Source organism: Callithrix jacchus, chromosome 12 (assembly GCF_049354715.1).
Source record: "Callithrix jacchus isolate 240 chromosome 12, calJac240_pri, whole genome shotgun sequence".
In the NCBI taxonomy this organism is placed as follows: Eukaryota; Metazoa; Chordata; class Mammalia; order Primates; family Cebidae; genus Callithrix; species Callithrix jacchus.
Window position 1 is genome coordinate 54,811,389 of NC_133513.1, and position 24,187 is coordinate 54,835,575.

General features: G+C 44.1%; 1 long non-coding RNA gene across 3 annotated transcripts in view; it reads right to left on the bottom strand.

The window, feature by feature from the left end:
• Positions 1–24,187, bottom strand: part of LOC103796689 (uncharacterized) — a 39,054-nt gene that overhangs the window by 8,592 nt on the left and 6,275 nt on the right. For all 3 annotated transcript variants that reach the window (XR_008475245.2, XR_008475247.2, XR_013524888.1), the window contains one exon: positions 17,155–17,260. This is a non-coding gene — a long non-coding RNA (uncharacterized LOC103796689). The remainder of the gene's footprint in view (positions 1–17,154; positions 17,261–24,187) is intronic.

Below are 24,187 nucleotides of genomic sequence, written 5' to 3' on the forward strand. Positions count from 1 at the left end.
GTCTCAAGGTTTTAATGTACAGAAAATAGGTCTAAGGAGGAGGATGCCGATTGAAGCTTTGGCTTTATGAATAGCAGCAGATGGCCGGGTGCCATGGCTCACTCCTGTAATTCCAGCACTTTGGGAGGCCACAGCGGGCAGATCATTTGAGGTTAGTAGTTTGAGACCAGCCTGACCAACATGGTGAAACCCCATCTCTACTAAAACTACAAAAAAATTAGCCTAGCATAGTGGTACATGCCCACAGTCCCAGCTACTTGGGAGGCTGAAATAGGAGAATCGCTTGAACATGGGAGGCAGAGGTTGCAGTGAGCCGAGATCGTGCCCCCGTACTCCAACCTAGGTGACACAGTGAGACTCCACCTCAAAAAAAAAAAAAAGAAGAAAAAGAAAAAAAATGAATGGCAGCAGATGCCCAATAACAAGAAAGGAAGGGCAGCTATTGGAGCCTGGCATTCTCTGTGCAGAGATCTTTCATTAAAGATTTAAGTTTTGTTTTTTGGTTTTTTGGGTTTTTTTTTAGAGAGATGGGATATTGTTCTGTGTTCCAGGCTGGAGCACAGTGGCATGATCATAGCTTACTGCTGCCTCAACCTCCTGGGCTCAAGTGATCCTCCCACCTCAGTCTCCGTAGCTGGGACTACAGGCACGTACCAAGATGCCTAGCCAATTTTTTTTTAATTTTGTAGAGACAGGGTCTCACTATACTATGCAGGCTAGTCCTGAACTCCTGACCTCAAGCAATCCTCCTGCCTCAGCCTCCCAAAGTACTAGCAGTATAGGCATGAGCTACCAAGCTCAGCAGGATTCAAGTTCTTTCACCGTTATAGGATTATACAGGCTTTTTGTTTTTAAGTTCTGAGGCACATATGCAGACCTTGCAGGACTGTTACCTAGGTATACACATGCCAAGGTGGTCTGCTGTCTCCATCCCCTCGTCACCTACATTAGGTATTTATCCTAATGTTATCCCTCCCCAATCTCCCCACACCCTGCTATCTCTCCCCTTGCCCCCCAACCCCCAACAGACCCCAGCATGTGATATTCCCCTCCCTTATACAGGCTTTCTGTTCTTTTGTCAATTTTGGTAATCTGCATTTTTCTACAACTTTGCCCATTTTATCTAACTTTTCATATTTAATGGCATAATGCTGCCCAACTGCCTTTTTAATCAATCAGGAAGTTCTCTCTTTGATCAAACCTCCAAAATTGTGTCGTGGGGTAACCCCATGTTCTCTTGTCTAATGGTCATGGAGGTAGTGGTTTTGGCGTCACCACTTGAAGCCACCCTCCGCATTCTCCTGGGCTTCCCAGGGCAGAGTGGAGAATGCATTCTGAGCATCAGCAAGTTAGAACTGCTGCTCACCCAGAAAGTTCAAGGAAAAGCCAAATCCCTTCCCATCGCAGTGTCCTGAAGACAGCTCAAGTGTGCCCCTGATGATTAGGGTTTGGGGCTGACCGAGCCATCTTCCCTCCCCCACTTTCAGTGAGTAGCTCATTTCCTCCTTGCCAATTTTCAAGCCAAGCAGACCCTGAGCTGACTTTGGCAGGAGTCATCGTGATGTTCCACTCTCATGTCTATTGCTTATTTATTCCCCACTGAGACAAGCAGCATCTAGCAGGCTGGGATCTCGGGGTGAGGGGAGCTTATGGGGCAGCAAGGGGTTATCTGTCTATTCCAGAGTGATCTTTCTTTTGCTTATGCTGAAAAGGATGGACGAGTGTCACCTTAGCAATGGTTCTGTGAGCTGCCCATTTGAGAGGTACCCTGCTGTTTGCCTTTCCCAGAGGAGCCCCCTTCCTTCTTGATAGTTTCAGAAGAACTGCAAAGGACAAGACTGGTGGGTGGTTCTACCAAACTCTGACTTTTTGGGGAGTCTCTAGCTTAAGTCTTCATCTTCCACCTGCCTCCCCAGTTAGGTTTTCCCTGGCACACCCCTGAGCTCTGCCTCCCTCCAAGAGTGGTGCCCTGAGGTCCCTGCCCACCATCTGCCCTCTCAGCTGAGGAGAGCAGAGGACACAAGCTGCTGCTGTGCTGTCTGCCAGGGTCAAAGGTCCCTGAAGTCAGCCAGGAATTGGCCATTCAGCCAGCACTGAAACCTCATGCTCTGGGGAATGGGTGAGAGCTGGGTGGGCACTGAAGGAGTTAAAAGAACGAGGTGGAAGATGGGAGAATGGAGGCACTAGCCCTGTGCATGGATAATTAGAACTGAACATCAGTAAACAATGCGTTTTCCCCTCATTAAGGACAAATCTGTATGTATAATGTGCCTATTTTCTCTTTCATTAACTTATAAATGGCCACTACTTTAAAGCCATTTAACCAGCAGTTTTGACTTGCCAGTCCGCTCAGGGTCTGACATGTTTTCTCCCCTCCTACACAGACATAGGTGCCCCCCTCGGCACACAGCTCCTATGGGGAGAGGTTGCGTGGGTGCTCCTCTAAAACACCACCTACAGACATGTAGCAGTTTCCAGAAAGAAGTACAGACAGGTGTGGCTCGGGGAGGTGGAGGCCTGGCTCCCATGTGGTCCTTCTGCCCTAGGCCCAGGCAGCCCCTCCTGGTCCATCCTGTCCTCTCAGCTGTCCTTGATGACTCACTCACTCTCATGCTCTGAATTGCTTTGTCTGTGGCCTTGAGTTATTTAAGAACCCTGACTCTTCTTTAAATAAGGAGACCCTGAGAATGTGCCCAGTCTGCAAGCATTTTTCAAGATGGCCAGCAACACGCTGGGACCAGAGATCCCCAAAGTAAGATAATATAACTGCACTCAGGAAGGTCAGTCCAGGCAAGACCGGCATGCATTCATACGTAAGGAAATGGTGCTTGAAGAAAGGTTCACGCTAAGTGAAGTCTTCACCGAATCTTGGACGGCTTTCCAGATGAGAGTGTGTTTCCTCTATCAGCCTGGAAACTTCCTGGATATTGATGTCAGATCAAGTCTCCTTCATCAGGTGAGGTGCTTGAGAGGATATTGACTAGCCCCTTCCCATCAGTCTCGGAGATCTTCTGGGGAAAAAGGCCAGGTGTCTTCCTGTCAGGCTAGAGACCTCAGGGTTAGGAACTATTGCTCCTTTCAGATTGAAAATCCCATGAAGTAGATATCTATCCAAGGGCAGGGCCTTGCCTCCCCATCCTTTGCTAGATAGCCCCCCAGGACCCTGCAAAAAGATAAATCCTGGCCCCTACAGCAGCCTCTTGGCATCTGTACCTCCTTTTGGGGGCTTCAAATGTGCCCCAAACTTGTGCCAGGGCTTGGGAAGAGTGAGGTTAGTGCCAAATGGTGGGAAGGACAATCCCTGCTCTCTGGAACACCCATAGGCATTTCAACATTGCAGTGGTTCTAATCCACACAGAGCAATGGCAAGAGAGGGGAGGGGACTAGAGTGAACACGTACAGAGCACTCACCTTGCGGCAGCAAGGGGCATGTACATGACCTGTTCTGTTATCCCACATATGAACTCATAATTCCAGGAGGTAGATAATATTTCCCCATTTGCAAATAGGGAAGAACTGGAGGCCCAGAGAGGTAAAGCAATTATCTCAAAGTCACACAGCCATTTGGTGGAGGAACTGGGAATGAAAGACTATCCTGTTGTAAAGTTCAGGCTCTTTCCACCATACCCAAATGCCACCTCAGATAAGTAAAAAGAAGCCTCATGAGTAGAGGGAGGGGAAGATGAGGAATACAGAGTGAGAATGGAGGAGTCGACTCTCCTGGGAGCTTCCGAACCTCAAATGCAGGAAAGATTTGGAGAGGACAAAGACCTTCTGAGGATCTTGTGATGGTGAAGCTGGGAAGAGCCCCACTTCTGAACCCCTTCCGTATCTTCGCTGGATTTGAAAAGTGGAGAGTCCTCAGGCCTAGTGAGGGACCATGCACATAAATTCAGTTGTGCCTCAAAAATGCCACCTACTGGCACAGTGACTCACACCTGTAATCCCAGCACTTTGGGAGCCTCAGATGGGCAGATCACTGAAGGTTGGGAGTTTGAGACCAGCCTGGCCAACATGGTGAAACCCCATCTCTACTAAAAATACAAAAATTAGCTGAATGTGGTGGTACATGCCTGTAATCCCAGCTACTCAAGAGGCTGAGGCACAAGAATTGCTTGAACCTGGGAGGCAGAGGTTGCAGTGAACTAAGATCACACCATTGCACTTCACCCACGGTGGCAGAGTGAAACTCCATCTCAAAAAAGAAAAAAAAAATGCCACCTCCTGATAGTATTCTAATGTTAGGCTGACTTCTGATGGATACTAGGTTGTTCCACTGTTGAGACAAGATCCCCATCATCATGATCATTAGCACTGTTAATAATTCCAAAGAATTGGAAACAACTTGAATATCCATCCACCAGAGGATGTAGATGATTCACATGTAGAATATGTAGAATGCTATACAGCATGCATTTCTCAAATAAATGAAGTAGCTACTGCTGGGTGCGGTGGCTCACACCTGTAATCCCAGCACTTTGGAAGGCCGAAGTGGGCAGATCGCAAGGTCAAGAGATTGAGATCATCTTGATCAACATGGTGAAACCCTGTTTCTACTAAAAATACAAAAATTAGCTGGGCGTGGTGTTGCACACCTGTAGTCCCAGCTACTCAGGAGACTGAAGCAGGAGGCTGAAGCTTGAATTGGGGAGACAGAGGTTGAGGTGAGCCAAGATCACACCATTGCACTCCAGCCTGGGTAACAAAAGTGAAACTCCATCTCAAAAAAAAAAAAAAAAAATGAAGTATCTCCATGTGGCAAGACATGACTAAATCTCCAAGACATGCGCTGAGTGAAAAAAAGACAACCTGCATGTTGATATATTTCACGTGATATTATTTATGTAAAAAGAGAAAGTGCCAGGCTGGATGCAGTAGCTTATGCCTGTAATCCTAGCACTTTGGGAAGCTGAGGTGGGAGGATCACTTGAGGCCAGGAGTTCAAGACCAGCCCAGGCAACACAGTGAGACCCCGTCTCTAGAAAAACTTAAAAAAAAAAAAAAACCAGCCAGGCCTGGTGACATGTGCTTATAGTCCCAGCTACTTAGAAGGCTGAGGCAGGAGGATCACTTGAACCCAGGAGCTCCAGGTTACAGTGAGCTATGCTCATACCACCACACTCCAGCCTGCAAAAGAGTGAGTACTTATCTCAAAAAAAAAAAAAAAAGAGAAAAGCAGAAATGGCTAAAGTGCTTTCAATGGCTACATATTGTACTTAAAGGGTCTGCAAAATACACATCAGGCTGATAACAGTTGTTACCTCTGATTGGGGGCAGTTGTTACCAAATGGGAGCATCAAAGGGGACTGCAGGTTTCGCAGGTGCCCACCTGTCCAGTATGCCCAGGATGGCTTCTGTCTTCTCTGTTGGGGGTGTAATAACAACAACACTGCCTTTAACTCCCCAAAGCATTCGGTTTTGGTGATAATATAATAACCCTACTTATCTGCAACATTTAATTTTTTACACTAAGAATGTGTAAAAAATTTTATTAATTTATCACTTGTGTCATTTCTAGTAATATATAAGGTAGAAGGTAAAGTCCTCCTCCAGCCCTCGAGGCTCCCAGCCCCATTCCTCAGAGGTGAATATTGGTAACAGTTTTCTAATGTCCTTCCTGAAACTGTAAATCCATATTTAACCACATCAGCTTCAAATGGAGAAAGAGACATATGTGATTATTCACTATGTGCTGTTCGAAAACTTATTCTTTTCACTTAATTTTGTCTATATCAGGATCATCAGGCAAACCTAATTCACTGGATCCTCAGGGCCCACCAACAGAGGTGCAGATTCAGTGGGTTGGCAGCAGGGCCCACAGATGTGTTTCTGACAGGCTTTCTAGGTGACTCTGCTGACAATGGTCCATGGACTTCATGCTACCTTTTGTCCACAGAACAAAACATTCATTTGTTCAATAAACAATCTGGACCCTGGCTCTGGGTTTGGCCCAGACTAAGCTTGGCACTCAGCAGAGAACACAATGGAGGCCCTGCCTCCAGGCACAGCCTTGGGTCTACTTCCAGTGGGACCAGCCATCACTGGCAGCAGTGATTGCCACTATAGTAGTCAGCTGCAGTGGTTACGGGCATGGGCACTAGAGTCAGACAGACCTAATCCCGGCCTGTTCTTTTTCTATGTGACCTTGGGAAAAGTACTTAGCCACTCTCTGCCTCAGTGACCTCATCTGTAAAATGAACACAATAATCCCCACATCACATGATGGACACTCAATAAATTGCAGCCACTATTATTAATAATAAATTAATTATAAGTAATAAATATGGTTAACATTAAACCTCATGTGACATTCTTGCCAAAAATGTTTAAACTGAGTTCAATCATGACAAAACAGACAAATCCAAACTCAAAGACATTCCCCAAAACTGGCCTATATGATGTCAACATCATAAATTTTTAATTTTTCTTTTTTTTTTGAGACAGAGTCTTACTCTGTCACCCAGGCTGGAGTGCAGTGGTGTAATCTTGGCTCACTGTAACCTCCACCTCCCAGGTTCAAGTGATTCTCCTGCCTCTCAGCCTCCCACGTAGCTGGGACTACAGGCACCCGCCACTGTGCTCAGCAAATTTTTGTAGTTCTAGTAGAGACGGGGTTTCACCATATTGGCCAGGCTGGTCTTAAACTCCTGACCTTGTAATCTACCCACCTCAGCCTCCCAAAGTGCTGGGATTATAGGCATGAGCCACTGCGCCGGGCCCCCCAAAATTTTTTTTAATGAAGAACTGTTCTACATTTAAAAAGACGAAAGAGACATCCAACTAAATGAAAAGTGTGTCCCAAGATTGGATTATCAATTTTAAAAATACATATATCTGTAAAGAATATTATTGGGATAACTGGGGAGTATGAATATCAACTTATATTACATTATAGCAATGTTAAATTTCTTGAGTGTGGTGATTGCACTGTGCAAATGTCCTTGTTCTTAGGAGATATGTGCTAAAATATTTAGAAATAAAGTGTCATAATGTCTACAAGTAACTCTCAAGTGATTCAAAATATTGTGTGTGTAGTGATGGGAGAGAAAAAAAGAGAAACAGAAAGAGACAGAGAGAGAGAATATGTAGCAAAATGTTAACAACTGGTATATGAGGTGAATATATAGGTGTTCCTGGTCTAGTCTTCCCATTTATTTTATAGATTTGAAATTGTAAAAACTAAAAAATTATGAAAAGTGAAATATAATGGTTTTAAAAAATAATAGGGGCCAGGTGCAGTGGCTCACGCCTGTAATCCCAGCACTGTGAGACACAGAGGTAGGCAGATCATTTGAGGTCAGGAGTTCAAGACCAGCTGGCCAACATGGTGAAACCTCATCTCTCCTCAAAATTCAAAAATTAGGCCAGGCACAGTGGCCCATGACTATAATCCCAGCACTTTGGGAGGCCGAGGCATGTGGACCACTTGAGGTCAGGAGTTGAAGACCAGCCTGGCCAATATGGTAAAACTCCATCTCTACTAAAAATGCAAAAATTAGTCGGGCGTGGTAGCAAGTGCCTGTAGTCTCAGCTACTGAGGAGGCTGAAGCAGGAGAATCACTTGAACCCAGGAGGTGGAGGTTGCAGTGAGCCAAGATTATGCCAATGCACTCCAGCCTGGACAACAGAGCAAGACTTTAAAAAAAAAAAAAGCCAGGTGTGGTAGTGGGCACCTGTAATCTCAGCTACTCGGAGGCTGAGACCAGAGAATTGCTTGAACCTGGGAGGCAGAGGATGCAGTGAGCCAAGATCACACCACTGCACTCCAACCTGGGGGACAGAGCAAGACTCCCTCTCAAAAAAAATAATAATAGGTAGGGTAGTGGTAAATTTGAGAAGGGAGTAACTGGGCGGGGAGCTCACTGGAGAAGGATGTCCTATTTCTCAACCTCAGTATTTGGGAGGATTTTGGAGATGGCAATCCATTATTTCTCCTCTTTTGTGTGTGCATGCTATGTGTCAATAAAAAGTTGATTTAGAATAATCATCATAATAAACCACTCTTCGCAATATCCCATCCTCTGATCTGTCTGGAATGTGAGACAGGCTAGGGGGCGGGGAGAGAGGAGGCTGGGGCTGGGCCCCACATTGTGACTGCGGTGCCATTTCAGGGAAGGGCAATGAGGCCTGAGTTGAGGACAGCCTGCCCCCAGGCTGACCCCTTGGGGAGGACGCAGGCTGCTTCCAGGAGGTGCCCTGTCCCACCCCTCAGAGCTGTGCCTGATTTCTGCTGCCAGCCCCTCCGGCAGGGGGTTGGCCTTGACTCCACACTCCTTGGGCTTCTGCGTTCTCCTCTCTTGTCAGCCCTGCGGGCCCAGATGGATGTGGGATTAATGAGGCATGTCTTCTGGTGTGAGAACTAAGTTGAGGAGTCACATTTTCCTCTCCTTGCATTGTTTCCCTATGTACTTGATCTGATCTGCTTCACTAGCTAGAGACATGAACATGATCACATCCTTATATTTTGCAGATTAATTGCCAGAGTCCTCACTTGCCTCAATTAATAGATACGATAGCAATTGCTAACATTTACATGGTGCTTACTATATGCCAGCCCCTGCTCTAAGTATTTTATATGTATATAACTCATTTAATACTCACGACAACTCTCCAAGGCAGATAATATTTTAAAAATCCATTTTAGAGATACGGGAACAGAGGCATAAGAGAAGTAAATAGTTTGCCCAGACAGGACTGGCTATATAATTTGCAGGGCTCAGTGCAAAATGAAAATGCGGGTCCTGGCCAGGCACTGCGGCTCATGCCTGTAATCCCAACACTTTGGCAGGATGAAGTGGGAGGACTGCTTGAGTTTGAGACCAGCCTGGGCAATATAGGGAGACTGTCACTACAAAAAAAAAAAAAAGTTCTTTTTAATTAGCCAAATGTGGTGATGCATGCCTGCAGTCTCAGCTACTCAAAGAGGCTGAGGTTGCTGGCTGTGGTGGCTCACACCTGTAATCCCAGCATTTTGGGAGACGGAGGTGAGCAGATCACTTGAGCTCAGGAGTTTGTGAACAGCCTGGGCAACATGTCAAAATGCCATCTCTACAAAAAAAAAAAAATTAGCTGGGCATAGTGGCACATGCCTGTGGTCTCAACTACTTGGGGACTGAGGCAGGAGAGTTGCTTGAGCCCAGGAGGTTGAGGCTGCAGTAAGCCAAGATTGCAGCACTGCATTCCAGCCTGGGTGACAGAGCAAGACCCTGCCAAAGAAAGAGAGAGAGAGAGAATGAGAGAAAAAGAGAATGAGAGAGAGAGGAAGGAAGGGAGAGAGGAAGGAGGGAGGGAAGGAAGGAGAAAATAGGGAGCCCTTCTTCAAAAATTACCGAGAATTTTCAAGACACCAAACTTCAAGCCAAGCATGGGGTCTATTTAAGGTCAGGGCCCTGTGAGACTACACAGGTCTGCACATTTACAAAGCCAGATCTGTATAAAAGGTAAACCAGTAAGTAGCAAAGCAGGAATGTGAACCGAAGCCATCTGGCTCCAAAACCCATTCTCCTAACCACTGGGCTATACTACCTCTACCTCTCAGGATCGCCCTTCCCTCACTTCCTCCAAACTGTCCACGAACCAGAGAGCTTACTCTTTTCAACAGCATCTGCCCTTTCTAAAAGCCAGATGCAGAACTGAACAGTCTTATGGTTGGCTGCCACAAGAGGTCACTGTTGAACACTGATCCTGCACAGTTTGACCCCCACCTCCGTATCTACCAGCAAGTGACATTCTTGTGCTCCAGATGCCTGGACTCACAGCATAGCGGAGCCCCACCATGCACTCCAGTTTACGATTCCTTTATTTCACACCCCTACGTGCAGCCATAGTTCCCACAGCATGGAATGCCTGGGTCCAGGAGCGTCTCTACCTTGCCACATGCTGGGCTGGCGCCAGACCCCACAACAACCATCTAAACCTGGTATCAGCTCACCTATTCCCACTCCCCATTTCCTGATGGTGAGCTCCCCTCTGAGGTTCCTTCTACCCTTTCATGCCAAAGGGTCTCAGAGAGACTGACTCAGTTCATCAGAAAGGCTCCAGTAACCTTATACTCCAACAGAGAAGGTTCAGTCAGGGTCTTGACCTCCGTCCTGCCAGGCCCCTATGAAATATCCCAACCTCTGTAACCAGCTCTGCACACCCAAACCTGCTTAGCATCACAGCATTCCTTGTCACAGCCCTTTCCCATAGCAATGCAGTTGTCTACTTACCTGTCGCGTAACTAAGAGTGGAAACATTGTTTATTTGCCAGAAAATTCTAGTTTTGCCTTACTAGGTGCTCTATTGCTCAGTTTAACATCACTGATATATCAGTGTCACACCAGATACTTTCTTAACAGTATGGGTGGCTGAAAGGGGTTGGAGAATGAGACTTTAAACAAGTGCAGAGGCTACATGATCAGAGGGGCAGAGCTGCTGACACTGGGTTACTGTTACCACTATAGCCTCTCTCATGCCCCATGGCTGGCAAAGCTTGGGGATGTCAGAAGTACTCTGGGGACCTTGGGCATCTCTTCAATGAGGCTGACACCACCCAGAATTCCCTCTATATTAGAAATGTCTTTGGCTACAGGTAACAGAATACCCAGCCAACAATGGTCTAAACAAATAGAGATTTATTCTTTTCACATAACAGAAGTCTAAAGGTAGAACGGTTACTGGCATTCATTTATCAGCTGGTCAGGGCTGGTGTCACTACAGTTCTCTTGGTCTTTCCTTCATAGAGACTGCAGGAGCTCCAGCCTTCAAGTCTTCATTCAAGGCAGCAAGGAGAAAGGGCAAGAAGGGGCAGGACCAGCAACATCCAATGTCTTCTATAAGGAAAGGAAAAGACTTCCTAGAGCCTGGCTGAGGTTTCAGCTTATGCCTTATTGGTCTGAGCTGTGCCATCTGGCCTTCCTTAGCTGCAAGGGAATCTGGAAAAGTAAATTTCTTGTCTGGGCTAGGCACATTTTCACCACAAATGGAAGTGGAATATTGAAAGCAAAGAGGAAGAGGAAGATGCCACACCTTTCCTCTGACAGTCATCTCAGCTGCCACAGGGACCCTTGCCCCTTCCCAGGGACCCTCACAGGGAAGCCACCCCAGGGACCCTCACAGAGGAGCCCCTGTGGCCAACTCAGTGCAACAAACAAGAATGGCCCACCCAAGGAGTCTGATTTCCCCTAAGCCCCAAGGCACTGCTGCTGGCTTTCTCCTTCGGTGATTAATGGTGCTCTGCCAAGCTGGGGAGGCAGCTAATTAGCTATAGACTGATTAAGGACAAGGCAGGCAAAGTCTCAGACATGATAAATGCGAATTTTCCATCTTCCTTTCCCCTCCACCCCCAGTCCTGCCACCACCAGCTGAAGTCAAGCCTGAGGTCCCCCTCACAGTCTGCCTGCATGGGGGGCCCAGTAGATGTCACCCCAAGCACAGTTTACAAGGCCTAGCACCCACCACAGCATCATGTAACAGGAGTGGGCATGCTAGGTTTTTCTTCAGGGCTCAACTTCTCCTGCAGCCTTTTGCCAACCTCTGTGCTCTGGAGCAGGCCTAGGACCAGGCATGCAATTTCTCAAACAAACCAAGCCCCTGCCTTAAAGAATCAAATCCAAGGAAGGCTGAGACAGCAGGACCTGGATTCTCTGGGCAGGACTCCATGGAGGGGATTTAGGTGGATTTTGTGCATCAAGAGGGGCACTGCAAAGAGGAGAGGTCCCCTGCACAGCTGTGGAGGAGAAATGAACAGGCTACAGTCCTGGGGCAGTGGGGAGTAGAGACAGGCCCAGAGTTGGCGAGGGTGAGCTCAGAGTAGATAAGGACAGATGGGAAACACAGGCTTAGGTGTGGTGTACCCCAGCTGTTTCCACCCTCAGTTCCTCCAAGATATGCATCATACATATGCAAAATCCCCCCTAGGCCACCCCGGGTTAGGCCCCCTCCACCTCCAGCCGGGATGCCTTGTCTGTATCTCCCAGCCCAGCAAGCACATCCAGGTGCAGGCAATTCCATCCCACAGCAGCCTGGGCTGGTGGAAACGAGCTCTCTGACACACGAATCTTGTACAAGATAAGGCTGTGATAGGGACAAAGGATACATTTCAGCAACAGATAACAGAAATTCAGTGAGCATGCCTTCTCAGTTCTGTTTCCTCCCAGGAGACACACATAGGAAGTGGCAGAGCCAAACGCCCGTCCCAGGGAGGCTTGGGAAGCAACCCCCTCCCCTCATTTTACCTGGTTCACTCTTACCCAGTCCTTGGGTCTCAGCTCAAGCGTCACTTCTTTGGAAAAGCCTCCCCTGACCCCTCAGATTAGATCAGATTCTGTTTCCCTTTGTCAAGTGTATCAAGTTTACATTAATGTATTTAAGTGACCATTTGTCTTTAGACTTTTTTTTTTTTTTTGAGACGCAGTTTCGCTCTTGTTACCCAGGCTGGAGTGCAATAGCGCGATCTCGGCTCACTGCAACCTCCGCCTCCTGGGTTCAGGCAATTCTCCTGCCTCAGCCTCCTGAGTAGCTGGGATTACAGGCACGCGCCATGGCCAGCTAATTTTTTGTATTTTTAGTAGAGACGGGGTTTCACCATGTTGACCAGGATGGTCTTGATTTCTTGACCTCGTGATCCACCCGCCTCGGCCTCCCAAAGTGCTGGGATTACAGGCTTGAGCCACCGCGCCCGGCCTGTCTTTAGTCTTATACATTCAATCAGCAAATACTAATGGAGCCATGAACTGGGCTAAGGTCTGGGGATACCATGAGACATGAGCCCGCCCTCCTGGAGCTTATGGTCTAAGCAGAAGACCCAGTAAGAGTTCACTCTAACACCAAAAGCGACACATCACCCAGCGCCAGCAGAACACTGGAACAACTCATGCAACATCAAAGCTATGCCAGCAGCAAACCACACCCACAGGTCACCCCTGGGAGGCACTGCTCTGGGAACTATCCCTAGTGTGCACTTTACTTGTTACTAGTAAGGAAATCCCCTGTTAAATCCTCCTTGGTTGTGGTCAGCGGGCTGTCACCTGCCAGATGATGGAACCCATGACTGTGTGAGTAACAATCTGAAATCATGATCCCCACCCCTTGTCTCAATCCAAGACATTCTGGAAGAATTATCTCAGCTTCCGAGCTTTCCATGGAGTCGTTCAACTTCTCCTGTACAGTCCTCGCTCTCAGACGGGGGTGGTAGTTCCTATATGGGAACTACCTGAAAGCATTCCCCAATAAGACTCCTGCATGCAAATCCCAAATCTGTTTCTTGGGGAACCTGACCAAAAAAAAACAAGTGAGAGCTGAAATCCACCCTGGTGTGTGACCACCTGTGTCTGGAGGAAGAGGCTGCTTTCTCCAATCTGCATAATAATGCCCTCTGATGACTTGGTGGTAGCCCGGCCCACCCCCACCCACCCAGCCTGGCATGTGGACCAGGGATACAAGCCAGTGCCAGAAAGACCTTGGCACAGGAGAGGGGAAGGAATAGATCCTTGCAGCCAAGTGATTTAGAAGACTCTAGAGGAGAGTATATCTGCAGTAAGAAGCCCACCAGCCCCTGGAGTTTGATTCTAGCTGATTAAGAGGCACCCAGGGCCTGTATTTCAGCAAGACAACTAAGAAATAAGCCAAGGGAAATTGTTAATCTGTGTGCCTGGGATTCCCAACAATGCAGTTCCAGACCAGCCCCAAACATCCTAATTCAGACCCAGTGTGTGGGAACTTGCCTGGGTGGGAGCGGGAGGAGGGAGTGGGGGAAGTGAGAAGGAATTAGGCTTGAACAAACTTAGTAATTGAAATCATTAATAGCAGTAAAATAAGTTGTCTATCCTACATGTAATTTGTAGTAATGTTTCGTTACTGAGATTAATTTCTAGTAATGAAATACTAATTAAACCATTTATTGAGTAATGTATTTGCTTGGTGGTGTTTTATGGGTGTTCGCTTATAAATATTTTAATTACTTTTGCTAAGTAATTAGAATTTACTAAATATTTCCAAACTATTTATTAATTTCTAGCAATTCTCAGCCAACCCACGAGTAATTGTTTTACTTTATATCAGTAATTAAAGTCTTTTTTAAAAAACTTTGAGTGAAAAGAAGGACAGAAATGAAGATTTGTCTGTTCTATTCACATGAGGCTGGTGGGTTACAGCAAAAAAATAAAAGTTACTCATGATCCAGCATTACTCAAACACTATTAAAATTTTTATTTATATTTTTACAGACTTTTCTTATGGGCACATGTACTATTTTTTTCAAGGTTGAGACCATATCAACTACATGTATTCAGGATACCAAACTTTGCCAATTTTTATATCATAGTTTCTATTCTATTAAAATACCAAACTGTTCTAGAGGAGCAGTCTCTTTACAACTTTAAGAGAGTTTCCAAAAGCAATACTTACTTTTTCTACCTCTAAGCACTACTATGTATCAGACACTATGCAAAGTAATGTATACACTCTACCTGTAACCTTCACAACATGGCACTATAATCTGGAGCGCAACCTGCATAAAACTGGGTGTCCACGTGGTGCAGTCTCAGCAAATGTCACCTTTAATGAAATAATGTTCTGGGAGTAAAAAAATTACTGAAATAGAGAAATTTATCTACTTTTATCTATAAAAATAGAATCATAATGAATATACTGTCCTGGAATCTGCTCTTCTCACGTAAAATATTACAACCATCTTTCCCTATCAATAAATATGAGACCAGGTGTGGCAACTCATGCCTGTAATCCCAGCACTTTGGGAGTCTGAGGTGGGCAGATCACCCGAGATCAGGGGTTCGAAACCAGCCTGACCAACATGGAGAAACCCCATCTCTACTAAAAATACAAAAAAATTAACTGGGCGTGGTGGCGCATGCCTGTAATCCCAGCTACTCAGGAGGCTGAGGCAAGGGAATCGCTTGAACCTGGGACGTGGAGGTTGCAGTGAGCTGAAATTGTGCCATTGCACTCCAGCCTGGGCAACAAGAGCAAAACTCTTTTTCAATGTATATATGAGACAGCAGCAGTGTCCTTTTCAATAGATGTGTAGTATTCTATGAAGTTACCTTCATTTATTAGCCAATCTGTAATTGCTGGATGTTTTGGTTGTTTTCAGTTGTTCATGATTATGAAAAAAACTATCATGGTTTTCATTATATCCTGATCTTTGTGCACTTGTCCAACTATTTTCTCAGAACACATTCATAGAAGTGGAATTGCTGGGATAAAGTGTATTACTATTTTTAAGACTTTTGATACTGCCCAAATGCCTCAAGAAAGATCAGACAAATTTATACTCCCACGAGTAGCATTAAAAGTCTTGTTTCACTGCACTGTGTATGACTATTATTATTATTGCTGTTGTTGTTTGTTACATTGAAACAGGGTCTTGCTCTATTGCCCAGGCTGGAATGCAGTGGTGTAATCACAGCTCATTGCAGCCTCGACCCTCCCACCCCCTTTCAAGCAATCTTCCCACCTCAGTGTTCTGAGTAGCTGCGACTATAGGTGCACACCACCATACACAGCTATTGTTTGTATTTGTTGTAGATGGGGTTTTGCCATGTGGCTCTGGCTGGTCTCAAACTCCTGGGCTCAAGCAATCCATCCGCCTTTCCTCCCAAACTGCTGGGATTACAGGCATGAGCCACTGTGCCCAGTTGACTGTTATTATTTTAAATCTATGTCACTTGTTTTCACTCCCTAGTCTAAGCAGAGAGGTAGCCCAGAAAGACATTCTGAACCAGAAAGTCTCACAACACATTTCCCACGATGAATCAATGGTTGGCTGGCAGAAGACCTATAGGCTATGTCTTCATAACTTAAATAGCATCAAAATATCAAAATGTATAAAACTGGTTTCTACCATACCATTCGCCTTTGCCCCACGAACTCCTTTCCCCAGGAGCTCTGCCTCTCTGAGGGCAACACCAAGGCACAGGTGGCTCAGCTCCTCGCTGGCAGACACCCCCACCCTGTGTGTTGGCAGAATAGGCAGCTATGATTGGGCTCTCTCTTTAGCTCTCAACAAAATATTTCCCCCACCAGCGTGGCAGAGCACCTTGAACATCTACCATTGGTGGCATACACTAAACACCTAAACATTCAGAGGTTAGCCCAGGTGACACTTGATGAGCTAATAAGTGTTTTGGAGGCTCTCCCATCTTCTTTCTGAAGCTCCCCTCTCACCTACTGCCAAGTAACTCGGTGCCTCTGGCCATCTGAATGCCAGACTCTAGCCCCCTTTTCCCTCCTCTGACAGACACCTGTAGTCCTTTTTTTAATAAAAGAGAGAAACACCTTTCTTCTCCAAAGAAAGCACAAAGATTTTTTAGACAGGAGATATTTCAACAACTCCTCTGGTAGTTGTTGAAAGAGAGAGGAGGCCATGAGCGAGAGTGACTTGGGAGGAGGCTTAGGATAGAGACAGAATGCGAACAGATGCAGCTGCCTCATTCCCTGCAAGATTCTCAAAGCAGGGCACACTGCTGGTGCCCAATCTGAGTTTGTTGCTTCTCCAAAAAATTAGTAATTCCCACAGGTATGTCCCTATGGTGACACCCTCCACTATTTCCTTTACTTTTTAAATTTTTTTTTAGAAGGAGTCTTGCTCTGTCGCCAAGGCTGGAGTGCAATGGCAGGATCTTGGCTCACCGCAACCTCCACCTCCCAGGTAAAAGCGATTCTCCTGCCTCAGCCTCCCGAGTAGCTGGGATTACAGACATGCGCCACCACACCCAGCTAATTGTTGTATTTTTAGTAGAGACGGGGTTTCTCCATGTTGGTCAGGCTGGTCTCAAACTCCTGACCTCAGCCTCAGCCTCCCAAAGTGCTAAGATTACAGGCATGAACCATTGGACCTGGCCATGTTTTCTTTACTTTCTTCATCCATTTCCTCTCTTTCCAGAAAGTGCCAGATCTCAGGCACCTTCCCAGGCTCTCAAAAGGCCCAGGAGAGGCGAGGAGAGGGATGAGGGCCCTGAGAACTGCTGCCACTCCCCATAAAGGTCAGGGAAACAAGGCCCAGCTTTCCTTAGCAGAAATCCCCCTTCCCCTTGGATCAGAAAAGCATTAATTTTATAATTGCTACTATCTATTAGATCCTTACAATGTCACGAGCCCTCTGTTAAGCACTTTACACACATGATATCACTTAAATAGTCTATTTCTCCGTACCTAGCTGATGAGAAAGTAAGACTTGGAGAGTTTAAGTGAGAGACATCAGGATCAGTATCCAGGTAACTCTTTTCCCAGAGCCAAAGCCTTCATCTTCTGTTGTCTTCTAGAGTAAGTGATCCGTAAATGCAAGTTGAAAAAAGGAAAAAAGGAAGAAGGCAAAAGGAAAGTTTATGTCATTGTAATGCAGAAAAAATAGCATCGTTTGCCATAAATAGAAGGTAACATTAACATAAAGACATTATTATTACAATTTAAAATGTTGGTCTACATGTCGCCTAAAGTCACTGTTTCTATTCTTAAGAAACACTGGAACATTTGATCTGTGAGGTCCATTTCTAGCACACAACCCTATAATTTCCAAGGATTAAATAAGCTATTTTCTTAAGAAAAACTTCCATGGACCTTGGATGCATGGGTAATAAAATCCTAAGGGCAGATGCTGAGTCTTATTTGTCTCTATATTCTCCATAAGCATTTAGTACAACATCTGGCCCAGGGTGGATGTGTAGAAGATTAATTATAAATTCCCTTCCCCTCTCTAAGTATTGATGTTCCAATCCAGAGAATAAAAGGGCAGGACTAGGTGATCCTGAAGGGTGCTTTTTGCTCTGCAAGGCACTGGTCCACTGAATCTAAGTGGTCCTTTCCTTACTGGTTCTCTGACTTTCTGCTTCATCCGTCCTGTGGTTGGCAAAATTCTAAAAATGGTTCCCCAAGACTCCCATACCCTGGTTATTCAACCAAACACTAATCTAGGTACTGCTATGGAGAATTTTTTTTAAGACGGGGTCTTACTCTGTTGCCCAGACTGGAGTGCAGTAGCACAATCTCAGCTTACTGAAACCTCAGCCTCCTAGCTCAAGCCATTCTCCTACCTTAAGCCAGCCTCCTGAGTAGCTGGGACTACAAGCACATACCACTATGCCCGACTATTTTTGTATTTTTGTAGAGATGGGGTTTCATCACATTGCCCAGGCTGATCTCAAACTCCTGGGCTCAAGCAATCCACCCACGTTGGCCTCCCAAAGTGCTGGGATTACAGGTGTGAGCCACCACACCCAGCCAGAATTTTTCAGGTATAATTAAAGACTCAAGTTAGTAGACTTTAAGATAGAGATATCAGCTGGTGGGGCTTAACCCAATAATGCAAGTTAAAAGCAGAGAATTTTCTCCAGCTGGTAGCAGAAAAAGAAGTCAGAAGACTTCGATGCATGGGGAATTCTCTGCTGACATTAAGGGGGCCACATGGAAGGATCTGAGCGTGGCCTCAGTAAACTGAGAGTGACCCCCTAGCCAGCAATAAGACGGGGACCTCAGCCCCACAGTTACTAGAAACTGAATCTGCCAACAACCTGAATGAGGTTGGAAGTGGATTCTTCCCCAAAGCCTCCAAGAAGATCCCAGCCTGGCCAACATCTTGATTTTGGCCTTGTGAGATCCAGAGCAGAGAACTCAGACAAGCCACCTGGACTTCTGACCCACAGAGCTGTGAGATAATAAACCAGTGTTATTTTCAGCTCTGTGGTTGTGATCATCTGTTATGCAGCAGCAGAAAGTGAGTGCAATTCCCTATCCTATTCCTACCAACCCATGGTTTCTCAGAACTCCCTAACATTTAGCAACATGCACCTCACTTCTAGGGCAAAAAACAATGATAATGATAATGATCTGAAAATCAGTGTTGGGAATCTTTAGCTTAGGCTTTTTTTTTTTTTTTTTTTTTTTGACAATTTTGTGTAGGTCTAACAAGGAATTATAAAGTATTGAATTTCCACTGTGTTTCAAGGTCCTCCATTGGAACATATAATTTGGAGCTAAAATTGTGAATAGACAGGGTAAGTGGGAGCACAAGAAAAGTGGAAGAACAGTGTGCTTTGGAGACACTTAATAGGCTTAGTAGAAGAAGTGAAACTTCGAGGTGGAATTGACTGCAAATTGGCAGAGAGAGAGGCAGGAAAAGAGATATTCTAAGTCGATGAGGTAGCCCAAAGAGACAGAAGTAGAAATGAGAATGACGTTGTCCAAAGTTGATTCCTGGGGGCAGGCCAGGTTTCTCCAGCCTTATGATTGGAAACTAGCTATGATGCCATGCTGTCAGTTGATAATGTTAGGAAAATAGATGAAAAGTGTGTTTCTAGTGAGGAATGGAGGATGTGTTAGTCTTGGACAGGGAAAGGTGAAAAGTCTTTAGCAAAAGATCTGGAGGGAGGAGTGGAAGAAAAACAAAAGAAAACATGGGAACTTTGTTATGAAACAGATTCAAGTTATGGTAAGAAAATGAAGCCCAGAAGGAAGGGACAAAGACTGAGGTGCGCACCTGTGTCTCCACCCATACCACTATGGAAGGGAGGGAGAAGAGATAAACCATCAGCCTCTGAGCCTTGCATGAGCCATCAATCATATAGGTGGAAGCCTGGACCTTGAATAGATAGGCTCACTACAAGGAAATGCCCATGTTGGGATACGGGAGAATTATCATTAGAAAGATAGGTTGGGCTAGACTGTTAGTGATCTTGAAAGCCAAAGGTTTTCAGTGTTGGCTCAACACTGAAATCACCTGGGGATCTCTTAGAAATACTGCTATCTAGATCCTACCTAAAAAATTCTAATGTGATTAGCCTGGTTTGGCTGGGGTCTCAAGAGTTTTAAAAGCACTACAGATTACCCTGCTATTCTACCAGGGCTGAGAACAGCAACTATAGAGTTTGGACTTTATCCAGTAGCCAGTGGAGGCCCATTAAGGATGCATCACTGAAATTATACGATGGAAAATCATTGGCAAAAAAATCTTGGTCATGTAAAAATAATAATAGCAAACACCAAGATAGCATTTTTTGCATCTCAGTGTTCTGGGCACTTTTCTAAGTTTACATATACACATTCTAAATGATCACAACAACCCTAAAAGGTAGCTACTATATTATCCACATTTTAGTGATTGGAAACTGACGCTCAGAAAAGTTAATAGTTTGCTCATGATCACAGTGCAAGTAAATGATTTGAACTGAGATTTGAATCCTGGAAGTTTGATTCCAAAGTCCATACTCTTAATTTTGCTTCTGGATATGGTAGATTGATTCATATCAGACCAACCTCCTTGTCAAAAACAACTAGGAAATCTGGTTTGAAAATGAAGAAAAGTTAACAGGGAAATGAAAACCAAGACCATGAAGAGAGATCAGAGCATTCATGTGAAGCAAACATCTGACTGCGTTTTTCTCCAGAAGTAATTTGCAGATTCGCATACGAATAGCTGAAGGGTCCAGAAGCTGAGCAGAGATTTCAGCAGTCTCCTAGAACTCAGGGTAAAAAAAAAAAGAGGCCGGGCGTGGTGGTTTACACCTGTAATCCCTGCACTTTGGGAGGCCGAGGTGGGTGGATCACGAGGTCAAGAGATCAAGACCATCCTGGTCAACATGGTGAAACCCCAACTCTACTAAAAAGACAAAAAATCAGCTGGGCACAGTGGCGCGTGCCTGTAATCCCAACCACTCGGGAAGCTGAGGCAGGAGAATTGCCTGAACCCAGGAGGCGGAGGTTGCGGTGAGCCGAGATCGTGCCATCGCGCCATTGCACTCCAACCTTGGTAACAAGAGCGAAACTCCATCTCAAAAAAAAAAGAGTTCCGGGCTGGTATAAGTACAGGAATCTAGAAAGCACCTCCAGCTTTCCACTGGGGCTTCTGATGAGTTATAGTTTTAAAATAAGGCCTAATCTTATTTCTAGAATATACAAATAAATCAGCCATTGCAAAAGCTGAAACACAGATTTAAACCAGCCTGATTCAAGATGAGATTAAGATGATTTGATCCTGCCATAAGACAAAAGAAAATCCTCTCTGGAGGAAAAAAGTGTTATCAAGAGCCTCAAATCTGTACTATAATTTCTTATCCACAATGTCCAGCATTTAATAAAAAATGATAAGACTTACCAGGAGATAAGACCAAGTGACCAAAAACCAGAGAAAGACTAAATAATAAAAATACACTTTTAGGTGACTTATATATGGGAGTTCTCAGATATAATTTTTAAAAATGTCATTAATACATTAAAGAAAATTAATTCCAAGTGGAGAATTTCTTTTTTTTTCTTTTTTTTGAGATGGAGTTTTGCTCTTGTTACCCAGGCTGGAGTGCAATGGCGCGATCTCGGCTCACTGCAACCTCCGCCTCCTGGGTTCAGGCAATTCTCCTGCCTCAGCCTCCCGAGTAGCTGGGATTACAGGCATGCACCACCACAGCCAGCTAATTTTTTGTATTTTTAGTAGAGACGGGGTTTCACCATGTTGACCAGGATGGTCTTGATCTCTTGACCTCGTGATCCACCCGCCTCGGCCTCCCAAAGTGCTGGGAGGAGAATTTCAACAGAGAGCTTGGATCTGTTTTTTAAAAGAATCACATAGAAAATGTTAAACTGAAAAACACAATAACTGACAGAATGTTAAGAACTGGATAGATAGGCTTAACAGAAGAGTAGACACAGCTAGAGAAAGAATTAGTAAGCTAAAAAATATCAGTAGGAAACATACAAACTGAAACAAAAGGAGAAAAAAAGAAAAAATTAAAGATTTGGAACACATTGAAGAGAGAGAAAATAGAGCAAAAGTAATATTTGAAGAGATTATTGACTATGAATTTTCCAAAAACAAAAAACATCAAGCCGCATCTTCAGAAAATGCTAAGACATCCAAGTAGAATAAACACAAGAAAACTATACCCACACTTTTGGCACATCAGAGTAAAACTATTCAGAGACAAAGAAAACCCTTTAAAAACAGCCAGAAACATACCCTGAAGGTGAAGGGATAGAAAAAGATATTCCGAACAAACAGAAACCAGAAGCAAGCAGAAGTAGCTATACTTAGATGAAACAGACTTTAAGTCAAAAGCAGTAAAAATAGACAAAAGGGTCATTATATAAGGATAAAGGGATCAATTCAATAATAGGGTATTATAATTGTTAACATATATGCACCCAACACTGGAGCACTGACATATATCAAGCAAATATTATTAGATATAAAGGGAGAGACAGTGGCCAGATATCAAGGCTTGTGCCTATAATCTCAACTACTTGGGATGCAGGAGGATCACTTAAGGCCAGGTGTTCAAGTCCAGCCTGGGCAATATAGTAAGACTTCATCTCTACATTTGATCTTAGCCAAAAGGCAAAGAAGCAAATGGGATCCCATCTCTGGAAACAAAAATTTTTTAAGCCATGGCACATACCTGTAGTCCCAGCTACCTGGAAGACTGAGGCAGAAGAATCACTTGAGCCCAGGAATTTAAGGCTGCAGTGAGCCATGATCATGGCACTGCATTCCCACCTGGTGACAAAGTGAGATTCTGTCTCTTAAAAAATAAAATAAAGGGAGAGACGACTCCAATTCAAAATAGTTGGGGACTTCAACATCTCACTCTTAGCATTCGACAAATCATCTAGACAGAAAACCAATAAAGCAATACTGGATTTGAACAGCACTTAGGCCAAATGGACCTAACAGACACTTACAGAACATTTCATCCAACAGCTGCAGAATGCATATTCTTTTCATCAGCACATGAACATTCTCCAGGATAGACCACATGTTTGGCCACAAAGCAAATCTCAACAAATGTAAAACAACTGAAATCATATCAAGTATCTTTTCTTACTGCAATGAAATAAAACTAAAAATCAATAACAGGAACGTTTGAAACTGCACAAGTACATGGCAATTAAACAACAGACAATGAAGAAATTAAGAAGAAAGTTTTAAAAACAAAATGTGTCAAAACCTACAGGATACAGCAAAAGCAATGTTAAGAGGGAATTTTATAGCAATAAATGCCAACATCAAAAAAGTAGAAAAAGTTCAAATAAAAAACCTAACAATGCATCTCAAGAAACTAGAAAAGCAAGCATAAACCAACCCCAAAACTAGTAGAAGCAAAGAAATAATAAAGATCAGAACAGAGAAATTAGGGCCAAAAATTACAATATATTAACAAAATGAAAATTTGTTTTTTAAAAACATAAATCAAATGGACAAACCATTAGCTAAACAAACCAAGAAAGAAAAGATCCAAATAAATAAAATCAAAAATGAAAAAGGTATTACAGCTGATACCACAGAAATACAAAGAATCATTACAAACAACTATATGCCAACAAATTAGAAAACCTAGTTGAAGTGGATAAATTCCTGGATGCATACAATCTACCAAGATCGACTCAAGAAGAAATAAAAAGCCTGAACAGACCAATTACAAGTAATAAGATTGAATCTGTAATAAAAAGTCTCCCATCAAAGAAAAGCCCAGGACCCAATGGCTTAACAGCAGAATTCTAACAAACATTTAAATAACTAATACTAATTCTTTTCAAACTCTTCCAGAAGAAGGAATTCTTCCAAACTCATTCTATGAGGCCAAGATTACCCTGATACCAAAACCAGACAAAGAAACAACAACCAAAGCTATCAGCCAATATCCCTGATGAACATAGATGCAAAATACTCAATAAAACATTAGCAAGCCAAACCCAGCAGCCCAATTAAAAGATCGTTCACCATGATCAAGTTACCATGCAGCCCCTGAATTCATTCCAGGGATGCAAGGATAATTTGAATAAGTAAATCAATAAATGTGGTACATCACATCAATAGAATGAAGGATAAAAACTATATGATCATCTCAATAGATGCAGAAAAAGCATTTGCTAAAACTCAACATTCATTTATAATTAAAGCTCTCGATCAGCTAGGTATAGAAGAATCATACCTCAGCCAATAAAGACCATAAATGACAAATTCACAGGCAGCATCATACTAAATAGGGAAAAGATCCTGTAAGATCTGGAACAAGACAAGGATGCCCATTTGTACCACTTCTATTCAATATAATACTGGAAGTCCTAAACAGGGTAATTAAGCAAGATAAAAAATAAAATAAAATAAAGGGTATCCAAATTGGAATGAAGGAAATCAAACTGTCCCTGTTTGCAGACATGATCTTATATATAGAAAAACTTGGCCAGGCACGGTGGCTCA